Source organism: Zonotrichia leucophrys, chromosome 1, assembly GCF_028769735.1.
Source record: "Zonotrichia leucophrys gambelii isolate GWCS_2022_RI chromosome 1, RI_Zleu_2.0, whole genome shotgun sequence".
Classification (NCBI taxonomy): domain Eukaryota; kingdom Metazoa; phylum Chordata; class Aves; order Passeriformes; family Passerellidae; genus Zonotrichia; species Zonotrichia leucophrys.
In genome coordinates this window covers 83,735,094-83,758,181 of record NC_088169.1, presented here as the reverse complement: position 1 = coordinate 83,758,181, position 23,088 = coordinate 83,735,094, and the positions used below count along the sequence as shown (strand labels likewise).

At 40.4% G+C, this 23,088-nt stretch overlaps 1 protein-coding gene and 1 long non-coding RNA gene across 11 annotated transcripts in view; both read left to right on the top strand.

The window, feature by feature from the left end:
* The window catches only part of LOC135451050 (uncharacterized), a 35,781-nt gene extending 24,904 nt beyond the window's left edge, over positions 1–10,877 (top strand). The window contains exon 4 of the long non-coding RNA XR_010441202.1: positions 10,041–10,877. This is a non-coding gene — a long non-coding RNA (uncharacterized LOC135451050). The remainder of the gene's footprint in view (positions 1–10,040) is intronic.
* DLG2 (discs large MAGUK scaffold protein 2) overlaps positions 1–23,088 on the top strand; it is a 990,031-nt gene that overhangs the window by 49,558 nt on the left and 917,385 nt on the right. The window lies entirely within an intron of this gene.

Below are 23,088 nucleotides of genomic sequence, written 5' to 3'. Positions count from 1 at the left end.
GGTTATCCCTCCCCAACAGCAGAGTAGACAAGGATGTGAACCAGACTATATTTTACACATGGTTATTTCTGCTACAAATCCTTATATCCAGCTCTTCAGAGAAAAATCCATCCTAGTTAGGCACAAAATAAGTGAAAGCTCAAGTCCTGCATTTTCTTGTGACAGAGTTCTTTGTGTAAATCATTCTGGCTTATACTCTCACTTGCTTTTAATACATCACTTCAGAGTTGTTACTTTTTGTGATGGGTAAAATGCATTCAGAAGATGCACTGGCTTTTCCCCAGTGTAACACAAGTTGTTTGCAACTGCAGGAAGAAATTCAGTGTTGCCTCCTCACAAGACTCCTTCAAGTCAGTGTTACCATTTGTCACAGTCTGTACTGAGTAGCTGGAACATTCACAGCCACGAGAAGGATCCAGGCTGTCTCCTGCATTTATATTCATTCCTGTCATACAGAATTGGGTGCCTGCAGTAAATTTGTAGGTTCTTGCTTCCACCTGTCCCTGTGGGTCAGACTGGATTTTGTCACAAAATTTCAGACTGCCAAATCATTGACATGTGTGCCTCAGTTTCCCTAACTGTGAAACAGGCATCATGATACCTGCCTGCCACAGGCAGTGTTGTGGTGGTTGCCTGCAAGTAAGAAATTTTTATCTCTAGAATCACTTTTGGAAATTTTTTTGTCTGTGAGAAGGTTAATTTTTGAAGAAAGCCATGTCTGAGGAGATAGAGCAACAGCCTGTGCTGCAGGAACAGTGAGGAGTGGTTTTGGGGAAGGCTATTATAGTAACAGGGCTCTGAACTTGGAATTCAGAGTTGTATCTTAGGCCTGAGGTGATATGAAAACCCATAATAAATCACAGCCATCTAATTTCAGAAGTGCTAACATGATTTTTTGTAACATTCATAAAGAGTAAATAAAATGCTGTGTATAAAACTAGTGAAAACATCCTATTTTATTCAACATAATAGTGTAAAAGCATGAAAAGGATGAAATAGTTTAATTTGTAGCATTCAGTACATTGTTCAGGAGAGGTAAGGGAAGAGAAAGCAGTCAGAACTCTTGAAAAATTAGTGTGGTTTAATATAACAAGAAAGGGAAAGAAAAAATGAAGCAATTTGAAACAAAACATCTAAAGCATACCTAGTTCTTATTTCAATCAGATGGCAAAATGTTGATGTATTTTTTAATAACAGACGCATTCTGTTTTGGGAGGACTTACAATTGTAACAACTGTTTTTGTTTGCCTTTTTGATTAACAGTTGAATTTGATAATCATAGAAGTCTTTTCCAACCTAAATGATTCTATAATTCTGTGAATTATAGTAAAAATGACATTTCCTCCCAGCTTTCAATCCAGTTGTTAGCACTGATAGCCAGATTTCAGGGGTTTGGTTTGCTTGTTTGGTTTCCTGAGATAAGGAACAGTTAAACACCAAGTTTGGTCTTAGGCAGAGGCTGCCATGAAGGATTGCTGAGTGATCTCAGTATTGCTGGTGGAGCAAGCAGTACTTCCTGAGGACTCGCCCATCCCAGACCTTTCCCTTTATCCCACGTTTTTGTGGTGATCCTGATAGCTTGGTTTGAATCTGAGTTCCCACCAAGCTTAGACCTTGGATCTCTGCTGACTTTCCATGGACAAAAAGATGTCCAACCCCATCCATCTCTTTGCTCCTCGGTCTCTGGGATATGTGATCTCCTTACATCAGGAGAAATCAGCCAGCTATAGTCCCCCAGCCCCTGTCCCTGCTTTCAGGGCCCACCCTGACCTTTGGTAGGGTGTCACCTCAGTGATTTTTGAGTAACTCCTTGATGCAGGTGCAATGGCTCATCTGGTGAGGGATCTGTGAGAGTAATCTCAAAGTCAGCCCTACATGTTGATGTAAGTACAGATGTCAGGTGTTATCTCTGTGCCTGTGGAGCCTATGAATATATTCTCTCCGTGTCTTTGAGCTGATATTTTCACTGTCTGGTTGTAACTGGAGATACAAGAACAAATTATTGTCTCCTCTTATGGTAATATAAATGTGGATCAACTTCCCTGAGTGCAGAATTACTCAGCATAGATAACTCTGCAGCCTGCACTTGTATCAGTTGATACTGATGTGATCTGCTCCTGTGGTATGCGCTGTGCTCTTCTTACCAAATATTCAACATTTGTGGCAGCATCAGGGAATTTGATAATTTCTTTTTATTTTGCATCTGTGTATGTGTGTGTGTTATGGATGCTTCAAATTGATGCAACCTTGACATTTTCAGTCATTTAGAGGACATTAACAGTGTGAAAATGCTTTAATTATCTTTAAGCGCTTTCTGGCTGAAGATAGTCTACTGACATTATCATGCTCCACAGAGATGCAAAGCTCCTTTCAAACCAGTTACTAGACTTTTGCTCTGCTATTGAATATTGCTTTCTGTGATTGCTTTTTCTTCCCTTCAGCCATCCCTATCTTCAGTGAACCTATTAGTCTTGTACTTATAATTCTGAATGTATCCCTCTGTACATTGTAAGTCAAAGTGGCTGCGTTCTCACTCTTCAAATGCCCTTCAGTGATATATCGTGCTCATTCTCTCGGTGCCACGCAGGGCATTCACCACAGACTAAAACAAAATGCAATGAAGCTTGTGCCAGCTTCTTCCTCAAGAGATCTTGAATCTCTCTGATGAAATTTGCATGTGGGAAAATTTAATTCATCTGTTTAGCGTCTCCTAAAAGCAACTGAGAACACTATTAGCCACTATTTAAAATGTCAGCACTTCGCGTAACTACCACGCAGTAGCGCCTTGCATTGCCACAGTTGTTCATTGTATTCAATAATTAAAGCCTGTTAGTGGAAGAAAGATGTTTCCATTTGGCATATGTCGACTTTTGCACACTTTCTTTCTTGTGTGTCCTGAGACAGAGCTGTTTGCCAGCTGATCATCCCTGCCTGCCAGTGCCTGTCTTCAAATTGCATTAGACAGATTTGTGCTTCTGTACCATGTCACAGGGAGTGTTTTTCATATCTCACCCTCGTCAGAGCATATGGCTTTGACCCTGAACCTGTTAAACTAGAGAAACTGTGCTGAGTCAGCAGTTCTCAAAGTTGTAATCAGGTTAACCAAACACAAGTTCAGTAAAAAAGATTTTGAGCAGCATCATTTACATCTGGGATGATGCTTTATTCTTTCAGAGTCAGCCTTTCATGAATGCTAATGGTCCTCTAGCTGGGAGTGGAAACACTGCTAACAGTAGACATATCTCATTGCTTCTTAGAGCATTCTGTAATCATTTGTTATTTCTATGTCTCCTGAAAGACCCTGCTTTTACATCAGATTCACATTGGAAGTAATCTATCCTTTTATACCCCCAAGGATGCTGATTGCCCCTAGAAAAGTTCAGAAAAGATAGTTGCACTACAGGGAAGACTTTCTGCTTATGAAGCTCCATTCTGCAATGAGCTATCAACAATCATGAGGCTTGACCAAATTCAGAAATTGTCATAATCCCATTAGTTTGCCTTGCTGGAAGCCCTGAGAAAGAAGAGGATAAAAATCTTAGATTAAATATTCTGGAAAAGCTTTGGTTACTTGGGTGAGGCACAGACCCAAGTCCTTTATGAAGTTCACTCTGGGCCGAACCAACAGATCACTGTTTCCATTCCACCTCTCATCTGAAAAGTGTCATCTCTGATTGCCCTTGTCCTCTCAGGCAGCTCCTCTCTACTTCATTGTGTAGAAGCCATCCCACCACTCCAAGAGCATCTGGAACCAGTTATGGTGTATCTGCTCAGCCTTGTTCAGACTGGATTCCACACAGGGTCCCTACACCAGACACAGCATCAGCAGTTACTGACTAGCATCCCTGATACACACATCTGAGAAACAAACTAAAAACTTTGTTAAACTTTGTCATGACAAAGAACTTTGGCATGAAATTTTTAGGCCAGATGTACAAAAATACATAGGTCCCTAGATGCCACTAATTTCAGCTTAAATCAGGTGGATTTGTGGACCAAAGGCTTGGCATCTTACATATTTACAGCTTCCAGATGTTTTTGCCTTACAAGAAACCATGGTGTGGTATGTGTTGTCTCACAGCAGCCTCATGGGGCTTCAGTGCAGATGGCAAAGGTAAGCCATCTCCTAGAATCTATAAAATATTTTTGCACGTGCCGACTTTACTTAGTAAAATTTGAATTTTTAGAGTTTGCGTGTGCTTTGGTAAATCCCACTCACCACATTGGTGGATTATTTATGTGCCTTCAAAAGTCTTGTCCAAGGATTCCTGGTGTAGCAAGGGCCATAAATCTCTTCATACATATAATTCCACACCTATATATATAATAGCAAATATCACTGGGCCTTCCGCTTTGTTCCAAGCAGATATCAGACCCCCGTTCAACCTTGTAACACAAGTCATCATTTGCATCAGTACAAAGTAGCCCAGTTTTTTTTTTGGTTCATAGCTATGATTTGTCTACTTAATGACACTAACAAAGAGAAATTACTCTAAATTCAAATTAGTCAGCCAGTCAAGATGCCTGCTTTGTTTTTGGAGGGGTAAAAATGCTGAATGTTATCTGACCTAATCATGTGAGCATGAAATAGGTGAAAAATGCTACTTCTGGGTTTGATGTAATAAGTCTGTCACTCACTGCATGGGTTCTGTAGCACTGGACAATGAGTCAGCAGTCCAGGCAGGGAATGAAGAGTGAGGGCATAATAATTCTCTTTGACTAGAAGTGGGTCATCCATCAAAAGAGTTTCCTAAGCAGAGTAAACCCTCTTTTACAGCCTTCTGGCAGAGGTGTTGGAACAGTGGTCCTGGGCAACCTTATCCTGTGGCTTCATCCACTGTATCCCTTTTAAAATTAAATTTCCTGGCAGTTTTTTGAAGGAAACATCTAGCCAGGCTGTTTTATCTTTTCCTCTATAACTGTTAACAATTCTGGCGAATATTTCCTCTCGTGTATTTTCATTCTTGTCAAATACTTGCAGAATTGCAATTTTGTATGTATTAAATGACTTTCACTAGCATTTATGCAGCATTGCTACCTGTCATCCTGTAAAGTCTCATTCCCTTACTCTTAATCACCATGTATTACTTTATTCTGTGAGTACTGTTATTACCTGAGTATTACTGCCTGGCTTTTGGCTTTTGCTTTTTTCCAGTCGACTGATTTTTATCCTGAGTTTCAAAGTCATGCTGAGCTTGTCCTGTCCACAGCTCAGTAAAATCAATATAACCATTTCCATTGCCACAAGGGCTGCACCATACTGCACTCTTAGAGTTATTATTTCAGTAGTATGGGGGACTCTTGTGCATGAGTGGTGTGTGTGTTCTGTGTTTCTGTGCCACCCAATAGTCCTGTCCTAGTCCTAGGGAGTGCTTTAGAATGAAACAAATAATGTTAGGTTTAATTTTTTCTGGATCTAGGTTGTTTATTTCTTTATTTTGTTTTTAATTAAAACAAACATGATTATGTGTTATCTTGTTTAGGATTCAGCTTCTTTTATCAGATGCCCATGCAGAATACACAATACAATTAAGCAGAAACCTCATTTTCTCATTTTGTTCTCTCTCACTGTCTGGTAGCTGCTCTTCATTTGGGAACTTCTAAAAATTTAATTAAGGTACAGGTGACATCTTTCAGCTCTTCTGTGAAAAAATAATATACCCTAGGAACATCCAAGTTCCTTCATCTGGCTGTACTGTTTCTATATTCTTTTGGCTTCTCAGTGTAGTGCTAGACCAACCAGCAATTCTTTGGACAAAATGTATGGATAAATATTATATGCTTGTTTCAGGTCTTTCCAATTATTCTATAGATTTGCTCTGCTGAAATGTCAAGTTTAAAATAAGTCTGTTGCCTTCCTTTCATTCCCTCTGCCTTGGAAATTTGGCTCAGAAAAGCAGAATCCATCAATAGATTCAGCTGGAGCTGAAGTGCCAAGAGCTTGCAAAGTCTGCTCTTGGCACAGCCAGGTGTGCAGTTGTGTGCAGGGCCCTTCTCCATGCTGAACTTTGAAGGAGCCTCTGCTGAAATTTGCAGATATGGCTTTGTCCTTTTACTTAATTGCCTCTGCATTTTGAAGCCTGTAGTGAATATTGGCTTGACTGGCAGCAGTAATCAAAGAGCAGAAAACTTCTCATTTGTGTCTGCATCTACAAAGCTGCACCTGCAGAGTCCTCTATCCAGTGGGGGTTTTTTCTGTTTCCAGCGTTTCATAAAAGAAACAAAACCACTTTTAAAAATAAGCTATAAAAGATATTTCTCTTGTGTAAATTGGGGGTACAAAGAAACGTCTATTTAATAGAGATATTGTGACGACTAAGTAGTTAAATATTTAAAGATCTTTGAAAGCATCTGTAATTATATTCAGTGAGTACAGCTTAAATATTTTCTTAGTTCTAACAGGAAACAGAAACTCAAAGTGGTTGTGTGTAACCTTCTTACAAACCCACTTTCACTGCTCCCACTTTGTTTTAGACAATGCATTAGTAGCTTTCCCCAGGAAGAATCCCTGTTTTTCTTTCATTATTTATGACTTATGAAGAATAATTGATGTCAAATATGTCTGTTGGCTCCTATCTATTACAGTTACCAATTTGGCAGTGATTAATAAAATATATTTTACTTTAGTGAACAATACAGACTAATACAAGGAGAATATATCTAATATTATAAGAAAGTATGTAATATTTTTTTTCATTCCCTAGAGCTCTGCATTATTCTTTGGTCCCTGATTAAACTTAATTGTTAACCTGTACTTCTTAGAGCAATGATTATCAATAGAGGCATGGGTCAGAGAGTGTTGCCATTGTACTGTATTTCTATTTGCAGTCTCTTCACAAGTCAGAAATTTCAAGTCTTTCATTTTTTACATTCATTTCTCCCTCTTGCAACTTTTCATCTTTTCCTTCTTCCCTTGTGAAAGCAGATTGGAAATACATTTTTTGCCTTGGTCCCTTATTAGTTTGTGCCCTGCAGTGTCCCTTTTTTTTTGACTGTTCTAAGCAGGTTGCATTAACAGTTCAGTACAAACAGCTATGAGATTATTTTGTGACTGGCTCTTTTGTGATCACTCTTTCAATGTTTCTCATCATCCAGACCATGCACACTTAAAGCCTTGGGGTTATTTCTTTCCTATAGTGTCTCTTGCTTTTTCTTTCTTTTGATGTTTCCTGATAGAAATTGCACACTATACTTTTCTCTTAGGTCTTTGTTTTAAAATCCACCTCCTAGGTGGCTTTATTCTACATTCATTCAGTAAAAGCTGTTAACTTTGGGCCTTCTTTTTCCCTCTCTCCATGCAAAATGAGAAAATTGGTGAATTCAGATGCAACTCTCCAAGAGGCAGTGGTACATCCCACTTAGGTGAAATCTGTGAAATATTAATCTTTATAGAATTATAAAAATCTGCTCCAGGAAACCATATTCTTTCATTTTGTCTCTTATTATTTGTTTATTGATGTGGCATCTTGCTACAGAGCTTGAACACTCAGTGGCACAGTGATAGGATTTACAAGCTGAATTTACATCTTCCTATTTCACTGAAGAGGAGAGAGAAGGTGGGATGTACTTCTTCAGGGATGATTGGCAAAACTGTCATGGGCACCTTTAGAAAAATCATGATCTCATGACCACTGGTCAAAGACACTTCCTTATGGTGGTTTTCTAGTGACTGATTTGTAATTTTTAGTGCTTTTATGTCCACACTACTCAATCCAAACTGGCAATAATTGGGCAAATGCAGGCAGAGAAACCCAAGATGAAATTGTCTTATGAAGTGATCTGCTATTTCAAATCTTTTCCTGTTAATCGATGCCGAGAGAAATCAGTTAGGCAGAATATGGAAACTTAACCCACTTACTGTCTGATATATTTTGTGGCAAAACAAGATTAAGAATCCAGGACAAATTTACTACTAGAGTACTGAGAAAGTACATTTGTATCACTGGGTGAGAACAGCTGGATAATGAGAAGTACAGAGATGGGAGCCAATGAGATAAAGTGTTGTAGGACCCTATTACTGCGTGAAAGAGATGCAAAAAAGGTCGCTTGAAAAAAACTCTACTTTTCTGTTGCTAGTGCATGATCCTGAGCTGTTGCTCAAGAATGCTTATTATTCAGTGTAATTTGAATAGGAAAAAAAATCTTGCTTTGTCTCACCTGTTTGATTACCTTTTATACCTTTAATTCAATTCTTGGCATTCTTAGTAGAATCCTAAACTCATAGGGGTGAAAAGCTTCCTTTTAACTTGTATGTGTCATACTTTCCTCTGGAAGGTACTGTGGTGTGAATTTGGCAGCTTAGATGTTTTATTTGTGGTGCTGTCTTGGGTTTTTTGGTCATTGACATTGATTACATCAACAGCATTTCTGAGGGTGCTCAATGCTGATCAATTTGGCAGTAAGAGAGTGTTAATGATGTTATTGTGAAACTCTTTTTGTTAATTTGGCCAAGATTTCTCCACATATCCCACAGAAGCAACAGACATCTCTGGTTGTTCTCGTGGTTTTGTGGGAAGCTCTGCTTAGAAGAGTTGTTCTGGAGTAAGATGGCTGTAGTCCTAGAATAAAAGGGTGTTTTCCAACAGGTTGGTTTGATGGTTTTTCCGTAAAGCAGCCATGTTGGTGTCACCTAATCTCCTCCACCTTTCCAGGATTTGTCAGGTTCTCAGAGCAGGTGTTGAGTGTGTAGGATGGGATGGCTACAGGTGTGTGAAAATATTTTGCATAGAACTTTGATTCATCTTGGGTCAAATACACTCAGTCTCAAAGCCAGGTGCTTGAATTCTTACAAGCTGAGAGAGACAGTATGTGTTCCCTCCTCCACCCATTTATTTGCCTTTCTTAGGGCAGAAATACCCTTTTCCCATGGCATGAGTGCCATGTAGGTGCCTCAACTGGCTGACTCGTAAAACCAAACTTCATTTAGGAGGCGGAGAGAAGATGAGATTGTAATCCTTCTCTATTAAAGGAGGTGCAAGTAGAATGGGAGAAAGTAGTGGCTGCCATCCTTTTCTCTCAAAGCCTTGCAGGAGCTTCCCAGGGCTCAGTCCCATTCCTGAGGTTGCCAAATGGGCTTTCACGTGGCCATGGGCTTGGCAGTAACTGTAACCTTGCTCTTTAAGTGGGGATGAGAAATGAATATTCTAAATGGGAAGAACTTTGACAATCAATAACAAAAAGTAAATCTCTCTTTTGTGCTGATGCCACTGATTTCAAAGTCTCCTCGTTAGAGGAGAATATGCAGAAAATTGTGTATGGCTTTCCAAATGATTGCTGGAGGTCTAAAAAGGAGGGAGAAGGATCTGCTTCTCATAAGAGCTGGTTTAAAATGGCAAAAGTTTTCATTTAATGAAAATGAACATGATTCATCTATTTTAATATGAAATTGATTCGCTTGATCAAGTTTCCTATTTTAATTGAGTGATTTTGGATGTGGCCAGTAAGGAGGGATTACTGATTCAGTAATCTGCAAAGTCGTCTTTGAAGCAAACTCAGACTTTTACCCCTTCAGTTTTCAGGAAGAATTATGTTCCCACTTCGCTTTCTCATTTGCACTGCCATGGTTTTATTCCAAATTGGGCTGTGAACAGTGTCAAACAATTCTAGGGTTTTTTCCAGGGACAGCCTTCCCAAGTCATGTAGTTGTGGTCTCTTGGGAAGGTGGGATGTAAGAATCTGGCAGCAGTGTTTCCAACCCGTATTAAAGAAAATCAAAAAATGAAGAATAATTAGGAAACATTTAATATTCTTTGGCTGCCTAAGTCAAGACAAATGTTGAAAAAAGGAATGATTAAATCCTCTCTTAAATCCTCTTGCAGCTAATAGGATAATAGAGGGTCACAACAGCACCAGGCAAGATCATCTCAGTACCTTCTGAAGTTTAGTGGCCAGGAATAAGTACAGAGTGTGCATGGGTTTGACAATGTCCCTATTTAGTGTTTTTAGTATGTTAAATTCCTAATGAATGGCTTTATTTACATAAGATAATAAAATTTTATGCTTAATTTTGAATTACCCTTACCATATTTATTCTTTGACAGGTTCTTCTACTCTGATATTTTTCAGAGTTGAACTTCAGCTATCAGCCTGCACCCTAGGACCATTACTGACCACTACAGCTGCATCACTTGCACCCTGGCACATTTTGACATCCAGGAGAACTCAATACTTCTGCTATAAAGAATGTGGACATGAAGAACAGCTTGTATATTTGTGTCCCTGAATGTTTTCCACTTGAGGAAAAAACCTGTGTGCTATTGGATAAGGTCCTGAAACATAATTTAAAAGCATCATCAGCAGGAAAAACCCATCATGAAGTGGGAGAAAGTCTTCTTGAACATTATTCATTTGAATGATGGAGCTGTGTAGAAGCAGATATTGAGAAGATGCAGCTGATGTGTGACCGAGTACCAAATGGACATCCTTAGAGAAGACAGTTCTAACTTCCCTAAGTCATCACTACTCTCTTAGTAGGCCATATTTTTTAGGGAATCAGCATGTGTGTCAGCTTTCCCAGACCTAAATTATTTTAAGCTGCATATTTCTTTCGGAGTGAAAATTTGAGATAATGCAGCCCATGAATTGCTGTGAAGACATCGAAGCCACATTCCTCCCTTTAAAGGGACTGGTGTGGTGGCATACAGGAGTCTAATGTTCCATGCAATTTATGATTTTCCACTTTATTGAAGAAATAATTCTGTTTGTAGTTTTATGAATTTGCAGTCTTGAATACCCAGTACTGCAGGTCACAATTTTATCTATAGGCTGTTCCATCTTAAGTGAAGAAACACTATATGTTGTTAAAACCCTGATCTCCAAGAGTTTGTAAAAAGAAAAATTCATGATGGTTGACTTAAAATGTAAATCTTAAAAGTTGAACATTTATTATTAAAGCTTCTTAAAAAAAAAAAAAGGGGGGGGTATCATTTTTATGCATTAATGCTTGTCTGACAGACACTGGAAGTATTTCTCCTGAAAGAAGAACACCTTTAGTCACAAGCCTGAGCAAGTGGCTTGCAATGTAGATGGATGAATACTTTGAGCTTATTTGTACATATTGAAGCTTTTCCAGGTGAAAAGTCCTGACTGAAATCTAGGGGGGGTCTGTATGTAGTGATTACACCTGTGCCTACCTGCTCATACTAGCAGGAAAGTGCCCTGCTGCTGTATTTGTGTCCACGGGGTAACTCTGAAACTTTCATCCTCCTTTGTTGCTAAAATTGTAGTGGCTAGAGCAGGAGCCTGTAATTCCTAGGTCAGTTCTCAGAGCCCTTGCTGACTTGTTTTGAGCCCTCAGCAGGACATGTGGCTGTTGTGTGTGATTTTTCCAGTGTGCCATGGGAGGTAAATTGCATCTAATGTTTGCACTGTGGGACTTCATCCAGTCGTGTTTGTGCGCTGCTTGGAGGTTTTTCTGCTGAGGGTGCTAGTACTGTTTCTTCCAATTCCCAGTTCATCTGTGCTGCAAAGTAAGTAAGAGCCTCTTGAGGTCACAGTTACTTCCCTAGAATGGTTATTCATCTCCTGGTTGAGATTTAGTGACTCATTTACTGATAGAAGTTTTTGTGAGTGGGTTGTCTTAATAACCTACAGGCCTAGAAAAACCCTTTTGCATCTCTGCCAGCCAGTGGTAGATTATATGCATTCCATGTATTTCTATTCAGGTTTTCACAGGGGAATTCAAAGCTTAGAAGTGAAACTCCCTTTATTTTCACTCAGCTTTGAAAGACAAGCTGCTACTCTTGGGGAGGCAGGCTGTTCTCCTTGGCCTAGAGAAAGAGCTGTTTGGTTTCACAGTGTGCCATAGCAACTGCTTTATTTATGATGGTGAAGGAGGGATGGAATTTAGAACTATAAAAAGCTTTGGTTAAATGGGAACACCATTATTTCTGTTAATTTTTACAGCACTGTGATATCTGTATTAGAGCTAGGCTCTGGGGCTGCTTCTTTGGAGGAAGAAGAGACTATTTTTCAAAAATGTATGTTTTTAACCTTCCTCTCTGCCACCCAAATGAAAATATACATAATGGAAATTTACAGAAATGAATTATCTGTATTTTAACTTGTGCAATAATTTCCACTGAGACCCTATAATGGACTATTTTGAATTTGTAGCAAGGTAATTAGACAAGCATAGTCAATACCCCTAATCATAAAGATGGTTTCTGCCTTTATTAGTTTCTAGTCCCGTGCTGAATGTATAGAAATCCTGCTAACTTCAGAGGACAGGCAATGAAGTGAGACTTCTCTCCCTGTTGCTGTCATCCTTGGGGCTGATGAACTGGTCTGAATCCTTGTGGGAGCTTGGGAAAACAGCCTGTATCAGGAGTGGGAAAATGAGATGGATACCTTGCTTTTCTTTGTACAGAATGCTCCATTAGTCCTTTCTGGTTAGGATTCTGTGTGTGAAGGGATAAATCATAATCATAAAAGGCAAAAGCCATTTGTAACTGAGTACTAATGTTGAAATAATTAATGTGACTAATCTAGCCAGTCTTAAATCTTCTCTTTATAACAGTAAGGATACCTCAGATGACCCTGTCCACCAATTAGGTAGGCTCAGTCCTTTAGCCTCAGTGGGTCTCTGCAATAGATGATGCAGATTCCTGGTATCTGTTTCCTCCCAAAGGAGTGGACTGGAGGGCAGTATTTAATGTTGGGTTGTTATGCTCAAAATCTTGTGCAATGGCCAGAAGCAAGCACGTGATGAATGGAAGTAGAGGCATTGCTGGTATAACTGAAATCATAAAAGTTCTATCATTATTAGGCTGGATGTAACTGTTTTGTAAAAAATAATCCGTTCCAATAGTTATGCTCACACTTTTTAGTTTCTACCACTTTTCCTGGTGTTGTGCTTGCTCTTCCATGGGCCCTAGGGTTTGTGGTTTCAGTCTGGTTGTGGTGCTGAGGAGTGCTGGATTTTATGACAAATCATTAGCATCTGGAATTGTTGGTGGGGAGGAATCTGATGTTTATGTTGATGGTTTCTTCTTACTCCCCTTAGGGTCCACTTGTGATGTTTTTCTGTTTTATAAGATACTTTTATGCCTTTGTTCATTCTTCATTAGCCTGCAACTCCAGGTTGCATCCAAGTAGTCTATATTTGATGTTCTTTTTGTATGACGGATATTGTTCCTTTGTTTTTTATAAACCCATGCTTGTCCAGTATTTCCTTTAATTGACCATGAATGACTTATTTATGGTGATGGAGTCTCCAGTGCTGTGCCCCATTTCTATCACCCCCTGACTGTAATCCTGGATGCAATGTCCTGTGTCTCCCTCTCTGAGAGTCTCTGATGTTGTTCCAGGCTTGTATAACTCTGTACCACATCCCTGCATTACAGCCATAAATATCTCATTCCAGATGGACTGTTTGCTTGTTAGTTCTCTCTCTCTAAAACTATAGCTGTACCACATGAAGATAAACCTAAGCAAAACAAATCAGCCATGGGCAACCTGGCCAATTAAATCGCTGTGTCAGCTAAACCAAATTAAAGCAAAGCTGCAGGCAAGCCAAGAAACGTTCAGATGGCAAAAGAGACAAAGCTCTGTCCTGAGGCCTTGAAAGCTCAAGACAAAGCTAAAGGACTGCTGCTAATGATGGTGGTACAGTATTATTACAGGCTTAGGTAGTTATGGGTGAATTAAAACTCAGAGCTTGGGATAAATATTTCCTTTATTTGGAGAACAAGAGCCAGGAATTTTGTGGAAAAGGCTGTGGCACACAGGGTTACTTGCAGGAAGAATGGGTTGTCTTGTTGGATTGAAGGGCACTTATTTGTCATCTGCCTGTATTTGTCAGTCATTTCCTCCCCTCTCTCCCACACCCACATTTCCCTCCTGTTGATTAGTTTTTTCCAGAGCTGCTCTAAGTGTTATTATGTTGAAGATCATAGAATCACAGAATGTTTTGTGTTGGAAGAAACTTGAAAGCTCATCTTGTCCCAACGTTTCTGCCATGGGCAAGGCCACCTTTCACTAGACCAGGTTGCTCAGAGCCCCATCCAACCTGATTTGAATATTGCCAGGAGTGGTGCAAGATGTCTGTGATGGGCAAGATGTCTACAAATACTGAAATCTGGTGGCTGGGTAGAGAAAGAAGGTTGACAATAATTCCCCTCTGCCCCACCATCTCTCCTTTCCAAGAAAGTAGGAATTCTACACTTATCCATATTGTCTATGCTACTGCAGTCCAATTGCAATGGCTAGTCAGCACATTTGTAACTACAGCTTCTTTCTCTGCCAGCAGTTTGGGAATGCAGCAGAGACAAAACATTGCTGGAGAGGAAAAAGTGGTAAAAATGTGGGATGACAGCTGGAGCTGTTGATTTCTGTACACCTCTGAAGGAAGCCAAGTCTGGATAGTTCTGTGCCCACAGCACTGTGTGTTCATGGGGAGCCCCCAAAGGAGCTGCTCCATTCAACTACTGCTATCAGAAGTATCCATCAGTATTAACACTCATTTTTGAACCAAGCTGAGGGTGCTTTGCATTCATCCCTAGATGCTCTCCCACCTCTACATATTGGTTTCTTTTCCTATGTTTCCCAACCATCTTTATTTCTTCTATTTCCATATGGGACCTCTTGTCCACCCTGCTGAGATCTGTCACCTGCTTTCCTTAGCCATCTAGAAGAGGCCAATTTTGGAGCACCCAGGGCACAAAACAGACTTTGGGAACATAACGGGGGATCGGTGGTAGAGCTGCCATTATTCATGGCACTGGCAGAGGTGGGTCAGCAAGGAGAACACACAGTCAGCATTTTGAAGCCTATTAAACAGTGATATTCCATGATGTATGATTTTCTATGAGATTTCTAACCATCTAGGACCTGGATTTTGCTCTGTCTAGTAATGCCTCTGTCTATAATAAAGTGCAATTTTGTTCAGGGTTTTTGCAGATGAACAAGCCTGTGGGCTGTTTCTTTATGTATGCTGTATTTTAAGCACTAAAGGAAAATCGAAGTTTACAGGCAAATTCTCTCTGAGAGTTGGCATTAAAGGAGATGTTAGGGCATTTTAAAAATATATATTTTACAGTGAGGGTAATTGATGGGTCAGCCATGCAGTTCCACTTCCTGAGAGTAGTTTCCCTTTGATTAAGTTAAGCTTTCTAAATAAAATGTTCTGTAAGGTAACATGAGACACGTTAAACTTCATGTTATTTGATTTTGTTAGAAATGGAACAGAAAATGAAAAGTATGTTTAAACTTGTCAAAGCTCAGGCTTATGCAGTGATTAGTATATTTGTTGTTATTTCACAGCAGGTTGGTGTGGAGGTCTCTGTTTCTGTCCGGGCGACTTCCATTGAGACTGAATTCTCTAAATGCTAACAAAGAAATAAATTCCTAAGTATTTATAGATGTAACAACCAACAAATGCTGTTTCACCCCTTCTGCCTTCTCACTTGCATTTCTAAAAGCCTTTTCCCTTTGTGATTGGTGGCAAGTATTGCTCATACCGTGGGATTTTTGCCAGCAATTTCAAAAGGAACATGATAGAGTCCACGGGAACTGGTTGTACAACCTCAATCACAGTTGTTCCTCTGGCCCACTACTCTATAAATCCCAAATTCTAGTTAATAGATTTATAAAGCAGAGTGCCACAAGGGACCATTAGCTCATCTGGCTTGATGGCCCATACATCACAAGCAATTGCACTTTATTCCCTACCCTTTACCAAGCCCAGCAGTGTTTATGTTTGGATAAAGAATCCTTGCCAAAAAGGCATTCAAGTCTTGGCTTCAATACATCAAGGTAGAAAGAATCAGCAAATTTTACAGTAGTCTCTATCATTAATGTCTTGGCTAATTACTTTCCTGGGTAAAAGGTATGGCTTATTTCTGATTTGAAGTTGCCCAGTTACACCTTCCAGACATTGTTTTTTGTGATGCCTTTGGTAAATTAGAATTTGTTAACATGACCTTATCGTTACCAGGGACCTTGCCAAAAAAAAAAAGCAGTGTTAGAGAAATGACTATTTAAATAGAATAAACTCTCCTGGTGCCTCCCAGTGTGGCATTTCCATGACAGTCAGTGGTTGTTCTGGCAAACCTGGGTAGTCTGCCCTACCTGTGAGAGTTAAAGTAATCCACCCGTGGCTGCTGCTTTGCCAGTGGAATACCCAACATGACCTGAAAAAATTGTGTACTCTCAGTTACACAGCTAGAGGGGTTATTTTGCAGAAGAATGAGTCAAAATCTTCTGCTGGCTTACTCATGGAATTATTTCAGAGAAGATAATTTCAATTTTCCTAATCTAAGATCCCCGAACTCTGCATACTTTAGTTTTAGCTAGTTTTGTATTTTATACTTCCAGATGAGTCAATGGACATGCTGAGAATTGGATAATGATTTAGGATGTCCATCCAGACGAAGCTGGCCTTCTGCTTCTTTTTGTCATCTTGTTAAAACATCACTATTCCAGTTTCTTCAGATTCTGCTCTCTCTAGTTCTTGTGAGGCTATGACACCAGCCTCTGAGTATGCTTGTTCAGGAAATCTTTGCTAAAATATATGGAATGCAGCGTGAAATTATAATTTTCTTCCCAGGTGGTGATACATTAATATCAGTGCACCACTGTGGGATTGAGCACTTTAGGTATTTCAAGCAGGATCATTTTAATGTTTTTAGTCTGTGGTCCTGCTGTTCATAAAATAAATGGCTGTCACATATAAAGTAACTTAGACTTTTCTCAGAAGAACTGAATTACTAATCATAAGCTATTACAAATAAAGAGGAACAGTTTATCTCCCAGTGGAGAGAAACCACAGCTGGGAGGAAATACAGTGGTTAATATAGCAACAATTCTTGAAATAGGTGAATTGAGAAAAAAATAAATGTGGAAAGTCAAACCATTTGCACAGATTTAAAAGAGTAATAAGAGAAAATGGTAGAGAAAAGCAAAGCAAGTATGAAAACAGGAATGATGGGAAGTGTTACCTACTATCTATTAGAGATGCACTGAACTCTTTAGACATATTCTTTTCAGAATCCAGTGAACAAGAATTTTTTTAAAAGTTGTCTAGTTTTTAATTTCCTATTTAATTTAATATATTTTAATATTATTTTTCTTATTCTGTGTTAATTACTTGGGTGCAAGAATGATGTAATTTACAAGATATCAGGATGATTGTGTATTCTTCAGTAAGAATACAGATTGCTGAGCAAACTGATTCTTGGAAACCAAAATCTATCCTGCTGATCTAATGATGATGCACTTGTGCTCAAGAATTGTATTTGTATGATTGCCAATGTTATCTTATACAGGATTACAAGAGCTGCCATGCTGAATCAGTGCAATGTCCTGTGCAGTTCAGTCCTGTACTGAAAAATCAAACAAATAACAATCCTGAGGGAATTGTTTTAAACAAAAATCTTCTGCTTTGTTTTCCTGAGCCAAGATCTAGATCTCAGCACTGTCTTGTAGTTGTGAGTTTCACAATCCAGTTCTGCCCTATTTATATTTTTGCTCTATTGTGAAAGTACCCATTTCCAGTTCCATTGGCTGAACCTGTGAGAGGCTCATGTGAGTCACAAGAATCTGACCATGGCTATGTCCACAGACAAAAGAATATAGTTTTAATTTCTGTGAAGTTTCCAGAGAAATCAGTGGAAAGACATGAATGAACAAAACTTGTATGACTGCTGTCCTTAGTGCTTACAGCTTTGCCTTGTAAAACTGCACCAGTGGCAGAGGGTTCCCTTCCCTGGAACTGTGAAGTTGTGGTGTTGCTTCCTCTGTGGGATATTTCCATTTTGGAGTCAAACAGGAAGTTCTGTCTTTTTGCAGTCTGCTAGGAGAAAGGTGTAGATGTTCTCAAGTCTGTTTCTTTTTTGAGAACCAGCCAATTTAAGGATTTTATGTTGGCTTAAAATACTGGCAGCATTCTGAGAAGCTGAAATGGGACATCATGACTGATTCAGCCACCATAACACGTGCTGTTGTTGGGCTGGGGTCCTGCACAAACCCAAACCATATCCCTGTCCCTTCTCCTTTTGGCAGTTCAGCCTGGATAGCTGCGCAGCCAGGTGGTCTGGTCCCAGAAGGGGGAGGAAGGAAGGGGCAGGGAAGGGGGGAGAGAGAAGGGATGTCCTTGAGAACCACTAGTCCTTGTTTCCATGGACTGGCTCTCCAGCAATCATCTATCTCAGACACATTGTACAAATTGAAGTGGACGGAGTGACCCAATGCCTCTTCTCCATCTCAGGCATTATCTTATGTATTTATTTATGTGTCTTCTTGTTTTTTCCCTCACAGAGATGCACAGCCCAAACATTTTCATCCTCACCAACATTGCTGCCCTTCTTTGAATGTTCCCTTCTATAGTTCTGCAGTGTGCTTCTCATGACTGACTGATCACAGTTGCACACAGTGTTCTAGAGAAAAGAGTAACAGTGATTTATATAAGGGCACTGCAGTACCTTTGGTAATATTTAGGGCATCCAAAGGACTGTCCCTCCTCTCTTAGAGTCCCTGAGAAGTTCTCAGGATTTAATGATGCAGTTCACATATTGCCTGCTTAAATGTGCTGGAGCCCACAGATGAAGGCCAGCTTTGGGTGAGTATTGTCTCTTCCCTTCCTTCTGCTCTCTTGTGGCTGATAGTGATACAGGGCTGGAAGAAGTCTCCTGCTTGGGTCTCGAGTTCCCACCCTGGCAGTTCCCAGCCTCATCACTATGCTCCCTTAGCCCTGCCCATAACTGGCTGCTACGCACAAGATGGTACAATTCTGACCAGTCCTGAATGATCCAGGGGCAAATCTCCTGCTCTGCTGGTAAGTCCCTGTGCTATCATTGAATTATAAGGAATCTATAGTAATTCTGCCCAACTTTAGACTTTTGCAGTATAGATCAACACATTCAGGAGGAACCCTTTTTATTGACATGGTGGAAAAAGAGGCATTTCCAAGGTAAGAGGCGTACCCTATTTCAGATGCAGACTTCAGAATAAGAGCAGTTGTGCCTTTTAAATGCCTCTCCTGGATGCACCCACAACGTAGGTGTCTACAGCCTGGTGAGACAAGCACTGCCCTGACTCACAATCTCCATCTGAATTATTACTGTTCTCTGTCTCCTTCTTTGAGAGTACAGATCTTTTATTCCTGTCCAGCTCTGGTGTTAAGGTTTATTGGTTTTCATTGGGCATATCAGATCGAATGCAGCACCAAATAAGCAATCAAACCTGACCACATGGGTTTTACTTTTACCTTCTGTTAATCTTTTCCTTCATGACATCAGGAAAAAGAGATAAATGGGCACTGTTCTCTCTCTTTGCATCCACTTTCCAATTGATGCTGGCAGATTTCATTAACCTTCCCTTTTTGAAGATTATATCTTTTTAATAAATTACATTTATTATAAAAGCTAACAATTAAAGTAGCATCTGGTATTTTGTATAGATAAATATGTGCACTAAATATGTATATTTTGCTTCACATTATTGTCATAAAAAAGATAAATTTTATGTTATGCGGCTTTCTTAGGGCATTACCAGCATACTTATTATCCTCATTTTCCTGACACCAGAGGGTTTCATTGGCTATTTACATTCTCTTTTTCCCAAGGGGTAGGAAAGGCTGTTCCAAAGACCTCATGCTATCTGCATTCATCCATCACATTTGTCTGCAGAAGTAGTTGCTATTTCTCTTTAGAGCTTTAGCCCTTCAAGAAGTCTTATGCTGTTAGCTCTCACTTCAGAGCAGTTTTGTGTCTGGAAAAGGGAACCAGAAGTACCTGAAGTCCAGAGGAACAGACATGTAGGGGTAGATGGTCTGAGCCTGTAGTGCTCAGAGATATTTGCTCAGTGATGTATTCAGCTGTCCAAGCACATTTCTTGATTTCAGCCTTTTCCTTCTTCAAGCTTTGCTCCAGCTCTTCCTCACCCCTTCATTGGCAAGGGTGGTTCCCAGCATTGCAGTGGAGGTATACTTTTTTTTTCTAATCAAGAAATGGAGTTCTTTGTCATCATTCATTGAGTTTACTTTCAGGAAGTCTTGAGATGACACCATGTTGGGTGGGAATGTAGATCTGCTGGAGAGCAGGAAATGAAATTCAGTCATGAGTCCTGCACTTGGGTCACAACAACCCCATGCAAGGGCTGCAGGCTGGGGACAGAATGGCTGGAAAGCTGCCCAGGTAAAAGGATCTGGCAGTGCTGGCTGACAGCAGCTGAACCTGAGCCAGCAGTGCCCAGGTGCCAAGAAGGCCGATGGCATCCTGGCCTGGATCAGCACTGGTGTGGCAGCAGGAGCAGGGCAGGGATTGTCCCCTGTACCCAGCACTGGTGAGGCCTCACCTCCAATCCTGTGTCCAGTTCTGGGCTCCTCACTGCAAGAAGCACATTGAGGGCTGAAACATCTCCAGATGCCATGGTTTAGGAATGGTATTTCCCAATTTAGTACTCCCATTAAAAGAAAACCACAAGCAGCTCCGCTCCCCACTCCAGTGGGAGATACAAAAGGCAGAGATAATGGGTTGAGATAAGAACAATTTACTGGAAACAGCAACGAGAAAAAAAAAACAAAAAAAACAAACAGTAGCAGCAACAATATCAGTAACAAAAGTGTATAAAGAGAGGGTGATTTCCATGCAAAATGCCGACTAAACCCAACTCCACACCCCTTGACCCTAAGACAGTGAACAGTGGCTGACAGGTTCCCTACCCTGCCAGACTTTCTTCCACCAGAGAAGGACACCCTTTTCCCTCCTCTGGCAATGACTTAAGGTGGTATTGAATAACATAATGACTTGGCCACACCCCTTCCCACTGATCCAGCCTGGAAGCAGGACCCCAGAGAAGGGCAATGGAGCTGGGGAAGTGTCTGGAGCACAAGCCTGATGAGAATCAGCTGAAGAAACTGCAGGTGTTTAGCCTGGGAAAAGGGGGAACTTACTACTGTCCACAGTTATGTAAAAGGAGATTCCAGTGAGGTAGGTGTTGGTCTCTTCTCCCAAGCAGCAAGTGACAAGATGAAGAGAGATGGCCTCAAGTTGCACCAGGGAGGTTTAGTTTTGATAGTGTGGGTTTTTTTTTTCATTGAATGAGTTGTAAGACATTGGAACAGACTGTCCAGAGAAGTGATGGATCACCATCCTTGGAAGTGTTCCAAACCTGTGTGGGTATGGAACTTGAAGACATGGTGTGATGGTGAACATGGTGATGGTGCTAAGCTGTTGAACTTGATCTTAAATGTCTTTTCCAAACTTAAAGATTGCGAATATAATTTTAAGAACAGTGGCAGTAGCACATGCAGAGAAACATTTGCTTTTAGTGGCATCCCCTCTCATAAGATCCCCTCAAATGCCTTTGGCTAATTTTAGAAGCTGGGATCTCCCACTGCTTCTACAGAAACCATGGGTTAGAAAACCTCTATAGCCTTTCACATGAGATTTGAAGGACTCTTACATTTGGTACCAACAGTAATTAACAGTCTCTAGAAAAATGTTAATTGTTAATACCCCTGGGGAAAATCTGAACATAGCCCAGACAGCTTCTGGGGACAACTGATGGGGAACATTTTAAATGGGAACTTTGATATTTCTTGTGCTTCTGTGTGTTCTCCTTAGCTGTAGGGTGAGGGTGGTCATCTACTTCCACTCTAGAATGATGTGAGATTTAAAAAGTAGAGATAAATGTTTAGTACTTGTTACTTTAAATCGATGTTGTACTTGAAGGATTTAAACTCTATAACTTTTCCTGTCCACACATCTTTATTTATATTGCTCTGAGTACCAATTGCTGCCTGATCTATCCTGAGAGCAGCCGGTAAGAAAAACCTGTTCTCTTGCTAGGGAACATATGGAGCAAGAGAATGAAAACATAAGAATAGCACTTCAAATCAGTGCATCCAGCCTGTCTGGCCATCAGTGCTGATGGGAGTTAGAGCTAGAGAAAGATTAGAAAACATCTGAACCCTCATTAGCTCCAGTGGGAGGTTGTGTAGAAATTGTATTTCTAAGAAAAAACTCTCACAAAGGAAAGCTTTTGATTCACTGAATTACAAAAACAAGTTTAGGAGTTCTTTTTGTCTGAGAGTACTTTTACACTACCTGAGACCATCAAGGAAGGTGATAAACAGAGGAAGAAATAATAAATGGGAAGGAGTCAGAGAGAGAGAGAGAGAGAGAGGCTGCTGGGACTTGTTTTGTTGTGGAGTTGCTTCCCTGCTGAGCTACAAGGAACTGTACGGAGAATAAGAGGGGCAAGATCATCTTTTCTCCCATGAAGATGATGTGAGTGAGCATCTGTAGGTAGGAGGAGAAGAAGGAATCTTGAAAAAGCATGTAAATATCTTAGGGGTGGTGGCCAAGAGGATGGGGCCAGACTCTTGTCAGGGATGTTGAGCAACAGGACAAGGGACACCAGTCACAAACTGAAACCCATGAATATCTGTCTGAATAGGGGGAAAAACTTCTTTACTTTGAGGGTGACAGAGCACTGGAATAGGTTGCCCAGAGAGGTTGTGGAGTCTCCTTCCATGGAGATATTGAACACACCCCCCCATCCATGTGTTCAGCCTGCTCTAGCTGAACCTGCTTTAATAGTGGGGATAAGGTGATCCCCAGAGGTCCATTCCAGCCCCAACCATCCAGTAATTGTGTGTGATTCACTTCTCTGGGGCAGCTCTGTTTCCTTCACACATGTGGGTTAGCAGCCATGGGAAGAAGGGGTGGAAGAGGGACCCCCAGCCTTAGCCCACTGTTTCTCTCCAGCATGCCAAGCAGAAGCAAGGAGAAAGCATGGAGGGAAAAATAATTTGCCATGTATCTGTAGATGCTAACAGATGCCTCTCACGAGGGAACAAATTTTCAGCTGAAGTCACAGTGTGTTCCTGGATTTGCTTTCTGCTCAAGATATACTGTATCCCTAAGCGAGCAGAGAATGTTGCCTTGCAAACAGCTGGGAAGATTAACACGAGTAAAAGTGGTAGAGAGGATATTAAATGTTAGAAATATAGAATAATAGTAAAAGAAAAGTTCCAGCTTGAAAAATGCAGCTTCTTCCATCTTCCAGGGAAAAATAATCAGAGATTCAGCTGTTCTGTGGGAGAGAGATACTTATAGAGAACTAGAAATGAAAAAAAAATCCCAA